The sequence below is a fragment of the Sardina pilchardus genome, chromosome 23, assembly GCF_963854185.1.
Source record: "Sardina pilchardus chromosome 23, fSarPil1.1, whole genome shotgun sequence".
NCBI classification, from domain to species: domain Eukaryota; kingdom Metazoa; phylum Chordata; class Actinopteri; order Clupeiformes; family Clupeidae; genus Sardina; species Sardina pilchardus.
The window spans coordinates 26548132-26563152 of NC_085016.1; the positions used below are offsets into that span (position 1 = coordinate 26548132).

Consider the following 15021-nt stretch of genomic DNA (forward strand, 5'->3'; position numbering starts at 1 on the left):
AATAATACTGTATATTATAAGGGGGCCCAGAATTACTGTCGGTCAAAGGGCCCAAATGGCCCAGGAAAGGGCCCCCTTTCCCAAAGGGCCCAGGAAAGCATTGAGTACCCAACTTTGTGACACCGCAAAAGGGGCAGATGAATGCTAATTGAGAAAGTAGTCAATTTTGCACCCAAGCCATGTTTTACAATGTTTACAATGATACAGCATAGAGCTCCTCAGTCCCGCCCACAGCCTTGCCCGGAAGTAAAAATCCAATGCAATTTCTCCATTGACAACTGGAGAATAAGCCATAAAATCGTAACTGTCCATGGTAGACTTAAAACCAGCTACGATGTGACTAAGCGATTATACCTGCTCATATGTCAAAAGTTAACGGGGCATCAACCTTGTTTTGAGAAAACAATGTTTTATTCACGATTTATCGAGAGAGTACTACACTACCCAACACCCTACCGTGTAAAACTGGTGAAAGCAGAGCCTTTGATTGGTAGAGATTGCCGTTGCCATGGCAATCCCAAACAAACTGTACTCAACTTTTCCCGCGCCTATCGTCCAGCTATGTCTCGCTGGAACTTAAAAATTTAAAATGGCTGCAGGGCTGTCAGGACCGATGTGTGGTCTTCCGAAAAAGAACGGTTTTCTCATCTTGAAGGTTGAATTTACTCAATGGAATCTTTTCTCAGATTAATATGGAACCATGTTAAACTATCGTTAGGCTGCAAATGTTGGAAATGAATGTACGTTTGCAAAGCATCACGGGATTTGAGTTCTCTAACTCGGAACTAACTCTAACTAAGGCATGGTCTAAAACTCTTTATATCCGGATTTTTCCAGAAGTCAATGGGAGAAATGAATGACAAATATACTTCCTGGTAAGCACCTCTCTCGGAGGAGGTGCGGGACTGTGGAGCTCTATTGGCAGCAGCGTACAAGTGGCCTCACTATGTATCCCAGACGCCACCGCGGCGCAACCTCAAACACGTCCGCGACGTCACATTTCCATTCTCTATGTCTGGTTTAGGCTACAGAAGCAGCTGGCCCACACACTGGTGTAGCTGAGTGTTGGCTGAGTGTCGGCTTGGTCCCCGGGCCAGAACTGGCCCACACACTACATAACTGGTGTAGCTGAGTGTTGTCTGAGTGTTGGCAGGTCAGTACTGGCCCACACACTAGATAAATGGTGTAGCTGAGTGTTGGCTGAGTGTCGGCAGGTCAGTACTGGCCCACACACTACATAACTGGTGTAGCTGAGTGTCGGCAGGTCAGTACTGGCCCACACACTAGATAACTGCTGTCAGCTGGGCTTGTACTGGGCCAGAAACGGTCAAACATCAATAACAACAACAAACTGAAATGTTTTAGAAAAAAAACTTGTATTAACATTAACAATACAACAATACAATAACAATAACAATAATAAAAATGATTAAGACACACACAATAATAAAAATGATTGACACACACACACACACACACCCCAAAACTGATTACAAACTATTACTCACTCACACACACACACATGATCATGCTGTGGTCCCCTGCTGGGCCAGCAGCCTCCTCTTCCCTCCTCCCTCCCGGTCCTTTGCCAACTGCAGCCACCTCTTCATGAGTGCCTCCACTGTAGCCTCTGATGCCCCAGCCGACAAAGGATCTTTTCGCACTGCAGCTTTGGTATAATAATAATATTAATAATATTCTGATATTAATATCTGATATCAAAATCTTGTATGAGCCCGAATATACTTACCAATGATCACCTCCCTCAGTCGGAGGCTGGCCAAGGAGGTCTTTCCATTCACCCCCTCCAGTTAAGGCCCTTGGCCAGCTCATTAGAAATGAGCCGCCAATACTCTCCAGGAACAGTCCCAGACATCAGCCCCACCAATAATGGCCAGATAATTTATCTAAAAAGAGATTTTAGAAGAAAACAACCATTTAAGATCAAGTTTCTGATAAAAAAATTAAAAAAAAAACATTTTTTTGTCCTGCCACACATTTTGTGTTTGGCTGGCATTGTTCCTTGGTTTAACTTTAATTAACCCGTTTAATCCCATTTTTTTCCCGGACATGAAAATATAAAAATCATGTGTTTGCCCTATGTTTACATAAACATACTTTTCTAAGCTTTAGTTTGGGAGCTTTTGGATGGAAATGTTCTGGTCAGGGTGCAACCAAATGCACATAACCAGCTCTGACCATGGCATTTCCAGTGGGCTTTGCTCCATTGAAAACAATGGAGTTCTAATTCTTTTCGTGGCGCGGCGCGCCGTGTACGCTCATGTGACAGATTCCACTACACATTTGACAGTGGCACTGCACATATTTAACGGGGACCCTTTCACATTTCTATTTTTGGGGAAAATGCATTGATAATTCATCCAGTGACATTTTTAAAGGCACAGGAGCAAGATTATTATTTTATTTTTTTTCGTTCACGATTGTAACTATTGGGATTACATGCTCACCATGTTGTCTTTAAATTCATGATTCTGGAGCTTCTGCTCCAGGACCACAATTTCTTCAGTTGTTTGAAGGGGTAGACCCTCAACCTGGGTGACGGCAGTCCCCTCCCGGTGCTGCAGAAGCCGGAGGATGGTGGACTGCTGGTCCAGCACCATCTCCAGCTTGGTAAGAACCTCTTTAAGTACTACTATGGAAAAATTAGGTTGACTATATGTTAAAATAAAATACAAACACCTCAAACCCCTAGAACATATATTCATTTAGTTTTTTTTAGCAGACACTTTTTTATCCAAAGTGACTTACAATAAATTCAATTATTGTCAACATTGTCCCCGGGTACAACTTGGGGTTGTAGTGGCGGAATAATATTGGGAGCACTTAGACTCTGCACAGTAATATCCTCACTCCAAAGTGAAACTGAAAGTGCAAGAGTGAGGATATTACTGCGCCACACAATATAGTTATCCCTCTTACCTGCTTAGAAATGCACCATGTTTTATTTTGTCTCACCATACTTGGTCGTGTGACTTCTCGTGTAGGCCTAACTGTATGTAAAAAGAGAAACTATGCAGGATTGGCCATTTCATCTCAGGTTTCGTTTTCGCTCGTTTTATGCTTGCATATTTCTCTGCAGAGCTTCCCCGACAGCTTTAGCGTGTATATTTATACATATATAGGCTATATATAAATATATAAATTGCAAGCGTGGTTCTTCTTGTTCCTTACGCGTCTCAGCCTTCCAGATGTAAACAAGGAGCGATCGCCTCCCGAACAAACTGCAAGGTTGCAATAGCGGATAGGGACACTGGGGGCGGGAGGAAATTACTGTTTTCGATAAAACTGGCCAGTCAAGCAAAATTATTTCTAAGCGATTTTATGACTATGAAAAAGTTGCATAGGGTCGCTTCTAACTTCATCTCTGTTTGGATCCTAATGAATGCATTAGGCTGGCTAAGTGCTATCAAAGTTGCGCCGCGCGCCAGAGCCAGTGAGTGCAAGCATTGAAACGTGAGAGTATCAACTCGTCTTAATTAGGGGAATAATGTAGTTTAATATGAAAAAACGGTGAAGTGTTCCTTTAACCATAAACTTAACCATAGCCATGCTCCTTTCCTTTTACGTCCCCCTGACGTAGGGAGATTTCCCTCCTGTTCATTCATTCAATTCACTCTGCTCTCTGCTACCTACAGTACTGCCCTGCTATGGCAAAAGACCTTAACTGGCCAGAGTGTGAAACTGAGAAAAATTACTTTAAAGTTATCTTAATGTTCTGACAATTGAGCTATAGGTATAATATTGTCATTTTCACATGTTATAGTGTACACCTGTATTAATCTATCTACCAAAAAGTATTGATCTCAAATTTGACCTTTGACCCTTTTTTGGAAGTTACTGTATTCTGCATTAGCATTGTCCACAAAATGACAATCGGTCATTCTAAAGCCCGGCGCCCACCGGACACGCCGTTCGGTGGTCTGGGCTTGGCGCGCAGGATTTTAGAATAGTTTTCTATCTCTGTGCGGCTGCTGCGCGACAGGCATTTCCAGTGGGCTTTGCTCCATTGAAAACAATGGAGTTCTAATTCTTTTCGTGGCGCGGCGCGCCGTGTACGCTTCTGGTGGGCGTTGGCCTTAAGACAAAAGACCTTAACTTCTATTTTATAATAACAATGATAACTTTCACTTAAAAAATAAGCAGTATCACACACACACACACACACACACACACACACACTGGCCACCACCCATCACACACACGCACACACACACACACACACACTGGCCACCCCCCATCACACACACACACACACACACACACACATTGATTGGTGATATCTTGCTCTAGCATGGGAAGTTTACCTCAGCAGTAAGGATTGCCTCTTCTTGCCGTGGAAACAGCAAACGGGCACATTCAGGCTTTTCCTGAATCAGCGCAAGAACCTCCGTGTCCCGCAGACCCTTCTTCATCTGTTTTATTTGTCGCAGTCTTCGCACAATGACCTGTGGAGGAAGGAAATACAAATTCCAATTGTAGAGCCTATGCGGGAGACATGCTGAGGGCTTGTACAACAGAAATAATTTCATATCATGACATGTATTAGTTTATTATTTTTTATTATTTATTAGTTTATTATTATTTCTCTCCTCTTGATGAGGAAGCGGTCTCTCAACTGCTTCAGCGAAGCCGTCCAACCACATGCCCTTTGGATCCTGTCCCGTCTACTCTCCTGCAGTCTATAGCACCCGCTATTATACCGGCAGTCACACATGTATTTAATACTTCACTCAGTTCTGGAATAGTTCCTTCTTCTTTTAAACAGGCAAGAATTACACCTTTGCTGAAGAAAAGTACACTTAATTCAACTGATGTGAAGAACTACAGACCTGTCTCCCTTCTTCCTTTCTTGTCAAAGGTTTTGGAGAAAGTGGTCTTCAAGCAAATGTGTGACTTCCTCTATCAGAATAACCTACTAGACCCTATGCAGTCTGGTTTCAAGAGTGGTCATTCTACTGAAACTGCTCTTCTATCTGTGACTGAAGCATTGAGAGTAGCTAAGTCCTCTGCTCAGTCATCAGTGTTAATTCTGTTAGATTTATCTGCAGCCTTTGATACGGTTAACCATGACATTCTCCTTTCTACACTATATGAACTGGGAATTTCTGGGAAAGCTCTTGACTGGTTCAAATCTTACCTTAACTCATTAACTGCCATTGACGTCTTTAAACGTCATTTTAGACACATACGTCTAAATAGACACATACGTCATTTTAGACACATACGTCATTTTAGACACATACGTCTATAGACGTCAATTGCCGTTTTCAATGGGGAGGGCTCCTGGGTGGGCTTGGGAACGATCTGGCAGAGTTTCAGGCTTGTAAACAGACTGCACTAGCGATCCGAACCTCTAGATGGCAACAGTGCCATTTGGATCATTAGTATCTGCCTAGAGTGAACAAGTCATGCAGAGACAACTAGCAAACACACTAAAGATCGACCACAGTGGATCTAGTTTGCACGCGATGCAGGGAATAAATATGCTTACTTCTTACATCAAGGATGGAAAACACGTGAACGGTATGATCCATTTACATTGGATATTGCGATATAGACTAACAACAACCTTGCTAGTGCTAGCTTGCTAAGTCTAGCATCCTGTTCAGAGTCTTTAGCGACCATCAGAGTCCCTAGCAACCTTGACGAGACTGACGAGATAACAGTGCAATCGTGGTTGACATACTACTGAAACGCTAACGTTAAAAAGTTGATTTTCACAAAACGATCGTTTTCTCCATGTTTTGGTCAAAAACAGGTGTTTTTAGCAAAACTAACCCATGTTCTACTGACGATTACTAAAGAACGGAAAACGATAGAAACAACCCCCCCAGCAAAATCACGTTGAAAAGTCGTTGAAAAGACGTCTTGTCAAGTCGTCGAAACAACGGCCCAGTTTGGTTTAAAAGTGAAAGGTTAGATGACGTCTTTTCATGGTCGTTGAAAAGACGTCTATGGAAAGACGCCTTTTCAACGTTTATATTTGGTTGAAACCACGTCTTGTTTAGGTGCTGCCATGGACCTATTTTCAACCAGAATTTTGCTGTTATATATTAATTTATAAGCCTATATTATCCTATTATAGGCTTTTAAATAATGTGCATTAAGCACTTACTAACTTTACCATTACCCATACTATTGCTGTTAAAATACGCCTATATTATCCTATTATAGGCTTTTAAAATGTGCATTAAGCATTTTCATTTACCAACTTAACCATCTAGATGATAAATACATAATCTAATAGGCCTACATTACAATAGCAAGCTAGGCGTAAACAAACAGTCAAACAAACGTTATCCATTTCATTGTAATTTTATTTAATTCTTGAAGTCTCCGCCACCGGACCGTCCAGGTGCATCATGTTTAAGATGATCTGCCTCAGCTCTCCCGATGTCACGGTCAGCCTTGTTGCTCCATTTTTCACCGCAGCTGAAATGACAGGAAACATTTTCATTAACAGTGTTTCCCATACATTGAGTAATCTGTGGCGGGCCGCCACGAAATAATGTTCTATGTTGTACGATTGAAATTATTTTTAAATCATGTTATCAATTGAATCACTTTCATTGAGCTGCGCGCACGCAGCTTTTTCTTTGCCCGAATGAAACCACTGCCTCTGCATGTGCATTTAACAAAACATTAACGATTGTTGAAGGATTGTTGTTGCCACATACGGCGAGCTAAACTGCTATTAATTCTGCTTAACATGCGGCGCAAATGTGTTCAAAACGGCTGCATTCAAGTGAACTTTTGCTAACGTCTCACAACGTAGCCCACATTAGGGAGACTAAACTAAGTTATGCATTCGAGCCGTATCTCTAAGCGTTAGAATAGTGTAACGAAGAGACTCTTGTGTGGTCTCACCCGCTGACCGGCCCGCTGGCCGGTGAAGTACCCGATCCAACGCTGCCTCCACAGCAGCTAACGTGGAAAACCCCCTGACTGGGAAGCGACAATCAGTCCTCACCCCTACATCCCCGGCCTTAGCTAGCGTCTCCTAACCCTCTCTGGCTTCACCGCGGGCAGCCCTGAACACGCAGGTGTTATCAATTACAATGTACAATTCCAATTCACATTGATTTCCCCCACAGATCCGCCCCCACACAAGAGTCTCTTCGTTGACACTATTCTAACGCTTGGAGATACAGCTCGAATGCATAACTTAGTTTAGTCTCCCTAATGTAGGCTACGTTGTGAGATGTTAGCAGAGTTAACTTGAATGCAGCAGTACGGTGTACATTTTAGGACCGTACAGCAGCCGTTTTGAACACATTTGCGCAGCATGTTAAGCAGAATTAATAGCAGTTTAGCTCGCGCGAGTCTCCTCGTTACGTTTGGATGTCGAATTTAGCATGCTAACAGGTACTATTCTATTCCGCTGTCGTGAATGAACAGCTGACAGCGCGGCCGCATTTAGAAGGCGTCACGACGTGATTATTTCTGAGATTCTGATATGTTTTCAAAACTGGAATTTATTGTGCATACGTCATGGTTGAAAACTTATCAGAATCTCAGAAATAATCACGTCTGCAGTCGTCTTAAAACGGCTACATCAAGTCAAACCAGATCGACATAAAAAAAAAACACACCTCCAAAGTGTAGTTTTAGGTTGTTTTGGATAGAAGCGTCTGCTGATTGACTAAATTACCAAATGCGGGGGGGAAAGGAAAATGTATAGCACACTAAAGCATAGGGAAATATAAATGTATTTCACTCACAGCATTAAGGGCCCTGTTGGTTGTGGTTAGCGGAGGGAGGTCCCAGGAAGAGGCCACGTTCTGTACCCTTCCCATTTCTTCAGCTGATAGGTTTGATTCCACCTCCAGCTTGAAGATGGAGAGCATGAAAGAGATAAATAATGGTTAGACAGTGTGTTAAAAGTTTATAGAATCATAATAGTGGGTCCACCAGTTGACTCCTCAGTTTTTCTAAAATCATTATAAAATCAAAGACCCACAGTCTTTTGGGGGCAACACACAAACAACAACAAAACAAAATAAAAACACAACATAACATCAAACATTAGTATTTTCTATGTAAACATACAAGCCTGATTGTTTCTCTAATGTCCAGGTCTGCACAGTCCTCCAGGTTTACTGTAGCCGTGTCTGGGCTCCCACGAAGCAGTATGGACAACCACATCACAGAGTCCAGACAAGCAGGGTCCTCCATGAAGGAAAGAGTGCCCCACAATTCTCCCAGCCACAATGAACATATCACTGAGAAAGGGAGAAGCTGAGGGGACCAAATGACCAGGCTCTCCTTCAAAGTGGTGTAACAATGGTGTTTGCTGTTTCAAAAAAAAAAGACAAAAAAGCAAAGTTAGAATAAAACAACTTTGCATGCTACAACACTTAGAAATAATACAATTCCGTACATAGTGAACCGTACACTGTTCAGATTCTTCAAAGTCATCCAGCAGTTACTTTAGCTTAGAATAATGGCTTCAAACACATTTTGAGACAGAACTTGAAATAATAGATGAAAATGGTTTTACGTAAAGGTTTTTTTTTTACCCTGAGTAGCATTCACCATCTGACAGTAGCCTACTAGCAGTTGCAGTTCTGGAAGTTGATGGTAGATCTTCCAGGGACACACTTAAGAGTTGATGTGCTGAGAAGACAAATGAGCAAAGGCTTTAGAAAAAGCAACAGTTACACAGAAAAATGACAGGAATCCCAGACCTCAAAAGCAGCGTCTAGTAAAAACACGCTGGAAGTGTCACTTCTTACATAACCAATTTCCAAAAATAATCATTAAACACAAACCCATCAGAACTTATTGACACAGTCTATAACACAGGAGGAAGAGGGAGACACACACACAGACCAGGAAACCAGGGGACACAAGGGACCACAGGGGATAGTCCAACAAGGGGGTACATAGCTTCGGCGCTACAATACAATCACATAAACACACAACTAGTTTCCCCTACCTTTCACTTTAAAATACCAACATATTGCACAACCTGGGCATCTGAGCCTCGACAATGTTGACCACTCTGTTACTACTCTGTGCCAAATGACAGTCAATAAATAAATAGATATTACTATCATTATTATTCATAATAATAATAATAACAACAACAACAATAACACTATTAACATGCTGCACAACCTGGTCAACAGGTTCTCCACGTCTGGTAATGATGACTGCTTGCTATGAACCATAAACAATAAATGGAGAGTGGGCCTAATAGCGATTCTGGTATTTAAAATAGTCCTGTTGGCAACAAGTACAAGTTGTTGCTACCAAAATGCTACAACAAAAATGAAGTGGATAACAGCGCGCTGCTTGTCTACTCTAGTCTAGTGTATCTAGCAGGACGGTGGAGAGATATCCATGGTTACAAAGGACTCTTCGGGACGGGTAGATCTAGCCGCGAAAAAAATTCAAATTTTCGCGCTACCTTTGTGAACGTTCTAAGCAGGTCCACGAAATCATGCGTGTTGCAATCAGGTTCCTAACTTCCTACGTTACCACAAACGGCCCTAAATTGTGTTGAATAGATCAGACAGAAAATACTTTCCTTTCATAGAGATAACGGGACCTAACAGCAATTACAAACGGGTTTCAAGTCCGACTACATTATCAGCGGTAGAGTGAATTAACACAGAAGAATTTCTCCACACAAGTAAAACTAGCCCAGGACAGGTTAAGTTAGCATGGTAACATACAGATCCTCGATTACTCCGCTGTCCGCTTTAATCATCTCTGATAGCACTGTTGATGGTGTTCAGAGCATTCGTCTCGTTTTGGCAAAACTGACTCTCGATCAAAATGTTACATTTCTACTTCCTAAATCATAGGCATAAACTCACTTACCTCAGTAGCAGGTTCCATCTTCACGCTGTTCTTCAACGGCTTCAAACTGACTGTGTTTCAAACAAAGTTCGAAATGGGCTCGGCTACGGCTTCCCGCCTCCGTTCCTCTTGTACATGCGCAGAGTTCACTCCTGTCTCCTTTACGTTAACATTTATGTGATTTTTTTTTTTATCAGAATTTTAATTACTCATTATTTCAATGACTGATTTTTTTCCATCTGAATTTTTCCTCAGATTTTTTTTTTTCAGAGGGGAGAAGGCTAAAAACAGAGTTGTCCGTCCATATCAACTGTTGCCATGAGTAAACAAACAAAAGTCACACACGCAGTTGACGGCAGCCAAGATGGCGGCGCCGGGCGCCCGTAGAGTTCGCGGCGGATTTGGGCAATTCCCGGGGGGGAAAGATGGTCGACAGGAACGATAATGTAGTCCTAGGTAGACTATAACTGATAATTTACATCAGGATTTAATTAGTTGATATGTGGTCTGAAAAAGGACGTGCTAAAGACGTCTTTCCTTAGACCAAAATGGGCCGGCCAAAACAAGACCATTATTCTACGTCTAATTTTGGTTGAAATCAGGGCCATGACGGACCGACGGGATTTAGCCCAAATATCAACGTTGAAATGACGTCGTGTGCTGGGGGGGAAGCCGTTTTTTCCTGGTGAAAGAAGAGAGTCTACTCTTTCATTTGGTACCTTCGGTGTTTACATAGTCATAAAGCTCACCGTTCGGTGGATCTTGGAAAAACAGTCAAAATGCTGTAAAACGTCTGGCAGTATGGAGCGCTCTGCACTGAAAATCGCTGGCAGCCAATGAGTTAAAGGGCGTTCTTTTAACGTGTCTTGGCAGGGACAGATATCAAAGTCTCATGACCTCACTACAGGAGTCCCTCAAGGATCAGTATTAGGGCCCCTCCTCTTCTTTATTTACACCACTTCTTTAGGTGGGATTATTCGCTCTCATGGATTTGAATATCATTGCTATGCGGACGACACTCAACTTTTCCTATCCTTCCCACCTGAGGACTCTAGTGTTTCCCATCGGATCTCTGCATGCCTGAAGGATATTTCAATCTGGATGAAGGATCAGCACCTTCAGCTTAATCTTTCCAAAACTGAGCTCTTGGTGTTTCCAGCAAAAACAGCCATTCCCCAACAGATGAACATCCAGCTTGATTCATCCTCATTGACTCCAACTAGATCGGCATGTAACTTGGGTGTCATAATTGATGACCAACTTACTTTCTCTGAGCATGTTGCCTCAATTGCAAAGTCATGTCGGTATACCCTGTACAACATTAGGAAGATCAGACCTTATCTGACACAAGATTCCACTCAGCTTCTTGTACAGGCAATGGTTATCTCTAAGCTGGACTACTGTAATTCCCTGTTAGCTGGCCTACCTGCTTGCGTATTAAGACCACTACAGTTGATTCAGAATGCTGCAGCACGACTGGTCTTCAATCAGCCAAAGAGGACACATGTAACCCCTCTCCTAGTTACTCTCCACTGGCTCCCTATAGTAGCCAGAATTAAATTTAAATCTCTCACTCTGGCCTATAGGACACTGACTGGATCTGCTCCTAGCTACTTCAGTTCTTTAATGAAGATGTACATTCCCAACCGCCCATTGCGATCTTCTGAGGAGCGTCTGTTATGTCGACAAACCATACATGCTAGGTCAATCTGTAGATCCTATTCTTCAGTGGTTCCGTGTTGGTGGAATGAGTTGCCCAGTGCTCTCCGTTCAAGCAACAGTTTTGGATCTTTTAAGAGGGGTCTTAAGGCATATTTGTTTAATATGCACTTAGTCTTTTGAGTGTTTGTTATGTGTTATGGTTTGTATAATAGTTTTGTTTTGTTATAATTTGTCCATTGTTAAAATTTTACATTTATTCTGCTATTGTCCTTAAATTTAGCCATACCTTGCTATAGTTATTGTTATTAGATAATTAACTGAGTGACTTATTTGATTGCTTTTGTCATTTCATTGTTTTATTTCTCATTAGATTAGTGCTTAAATGATTGTTGTATAGATAATATTGCTATTCTCCCTTTTTTGTAATTGTTCACTGTTATTTAATTTGTATTGCTATTTATTTGTATGTCGCTTTGGACAAAGGCGTCTGCTAAATAACCATAGCCATAGCCATTATAGATATGGCCCGCCACACTTATCATTGATTGTTCGCTATTTCTTTCCAGCAACGACGTTGTGTTTAACATTACTGCAAACTGCTTTACACTCTTCTTAGAGAACGTTTGCAATGTCAATATCAAAACAGCATGTTACATAGAGATGATACCCTTTGAAATCTCTATTGCAGCAAATCTATCGTTATATTACATACTCATAATGTTGCTCAGAACGCAGGCTAATTGGGAACGCGTTTGAACGCGCACGAAAGGGAGAGAGCGTGCCAGCTGGCTTGTCATTGTTGTGGGGGCCCTTTGGCCCTTGAGCCAAAAAGTTTGGACACCCCTGGTTTAAGACATCATGTATTACCTGGTCAACAGTACGGAGCGCTTCGTCTTCAACTTAGACCTGCTGAGGAGGATCTCAGAGGGCGGGCAGGAGTGTACACTTCCAGGAGGTCAGTGAGGTAGGTAGGGGCGTTGTTGTTGAGGGACTTGTATGCCAGGAGCAGGACCTTGAAATTGATTCTGTAGGCAACTGGAAGCCAGCGCAACTGCATAAGCATATGGTGTTATAAGGTTGGTGGATTTGGAGCATGTTATAATCCTGGCTGCAGAATTCTGGATGAGTTGGAGCCGGTGGAGTAGCTTATTTGGGATTCCAGACAAGATTGAGTTACTGTAGTCAAGGCGGGAAGTCACATACGCATTGACTAGGACTTCTGCACTCTGCTGGGTGAGCACTGGGCACAGCCGTGCAATGTTCCTTAGATAGAAAAAGGCATTTCTTGATATGTTGTCCATAGATACCTCTGTAATATGCTTTTCATCTCTTATGTCAACAAAATGAGAAGAAACAACTTGGCTTTATCCAATGTTCAGATTTTATCTTTTTGAGTTTATGCAAATCAGCACATATTTAATGACATCATGCCTAATTTGCGTATTCAAACATTAAATTACAGAAAACTTGCAATACATGTATTTTTCATATTGATCTAAGTAATCAACTGGAGAAGTTTCATAGTGATATGTTGTTCATTTTTTTTACCCTATTCACCTGTAGTATCTCCGCCTTATATTCAACACATTGGACAAGAAAAGCTTAATATACAAAATTGCCCAAGGGATATCACTGGGCACCCTCCTAAGAGAGGTACCCCTAGTCTACTAGATTCTGCAACAAAAAAACCCTTTAACCGACAAAACCAGGTCTGACCCCATGGCTGCCTGGCTATTAATTGATTTTGTGAAGACAGTACAAAAAAAAAAAGTCTTTCAGATTTAGGATCTGGCTACGAATACTGAAAATGGCCCAATTCGAGGGGCGGCACCAAGCATGCATTTGACAAATATCCCTGCACGCAAATAACACTACGACCAATGTTTACTCTGACTGATTCTGGACTTCGACGCAATTGGATAACACTACAACCAAAAACGAAAATTGTAGTGCTGTCATCATCAGTTTACTGTAGCTCGCCCACTCATTTTTGGTTTCCCCCGATGCCTGGGGTAAAAGTAACATGCATCATTGCTCATTGCAAGAGTATCTCGCGGACACAATTCAAATTGTGCTCTCGTGAGAACTATGGATTTTCAGGGTACTCCTAACCTACTGAGTTGGAAGCACTGAAATGGAAATTAAACACATCAATCATCTGTGGAACGATGAGGACTCCAGCCAATTACATTCAAAACCACCTATCAGCACGTGAGAGTACGTTCGTCAATCAGACGGTCATACTGTAACTCCAAAAAGCATCAGTGTTTTAGAATTTCTGAACAAAAGGGGCGGTAATTACTATACTGTATATTTAAAATCATGCGCCTTTGGGCATTTGTGAAACTATTAACTACAACCCTTTTGGAGGTGAATAAAGAATGCATAACTAGCTAACTAACCTGCTTGGGGAGGAAGCTGATGTGAGCGATTGTACAGTATGTATGGAGAGTAGAGCTCGTATAGTGCTGTACAGATGCCAGGGCTGGCTTATAATTTTTTACAGCTCTACCCCTGTCAATAGTGCCTAGCCTGGTTTGCTCTGGCGCATCTGAATTTTCGCTTGTGCATGATTGTGCGTCCATGTTCTTCAAATGGGTGGAGTTAGGGCCAGCGAGGGTAGGACTATTGGAGTTGTGTATTTTCTGTGTAAATCTGCCGGCCGTTTTGCTAATCCCACCCACCTTGAAAAACACTTATTTCTTTATGAGATTATCGCGTATGTACCCAGTGGCTCATAATCCGTCCATGACCAGCAAGTACAGTAAGTAGCTGTGCAGTATGTACACTATATTGCCAAATGTATTGGGTCACTTGCCGTGATCTCACTGATGATTTGACATCCCATTCTTAATCCATAGGGCTTAATATGACGTTAGTCCTCCCTTTGCAGCTATAATAGCTCGACTTTTCTGGGAAGGCTTTCCATAAGGTTTAGGAGTGTGTTTATGGGAACTTTTGGCCATTCTTCCAGAAGCTTATTTGTGAGGTCACAAACACTGATGTTAGACGAGGAGACTGGCTCTCAGTATCTGCTCTAATTCATCCCAAAGGTGTTCTATCGGGTTGAGGTCAGCACTCTGTGCAGGCAGTCAAGAAGAAAAAGGTGGTCACTATTGTGACCTGTGGGATTAAATTGAGTAATTGTATGACAACATGGTTTATTTAAACTACAGCTATACAAAACTACATACAAACTAGTTATACAAACTACAACTATGAAGATAACACTTATTTCTTTATGTGAAATAAATGTGAACCTTACATGTAAAATCTAAGGTGCATTCAAATTTGGCAAACAGTGGCGAACGATAATGGTGAGCATGTGTTCTATGAACACATCAATTTGGATGATTTGGTGTAAACATTCCATTGTAACGCTAACTCTTCATCCAGCTCACATCAATATATACTGTATGTTTGGAGAATACCTCTTCAGTCTGCTTACGAGTGTTCTCAAAAAAACATCTGAAAATAAATAAATAAATGTAATGTTTTTTTTTAAAAAGAAACACTTGTCCATATTCACCA

At 41.8% G+C, this 15021-nt stretch overlaps 1 long non-coding RNA gene across 1 annotated transcript; it reads right to left on the bottom strand.

The window, feature by feature from the left end:
* Window positions 1–6317: 6317 nt before the first annotated feature.
* LOC134071622 (uncharacterized) lies at window positions 6318–8578 on the bottom strand. The gene is made up of 4 exons (XR_009937098.1): window positions 8541–8578; window positions 8071–8314; window positions 7743–7850; window positions 6318–6453 (listed from the first exon to the last, which is right to left on the bottom strand). It is a non-coding gene; the product is annotated as an uncharacterized LOC134071622 (long non-coding RNA).
* Between the last annotated feature and the right edge of the window lie 6443 nt (window positions 8579–15021).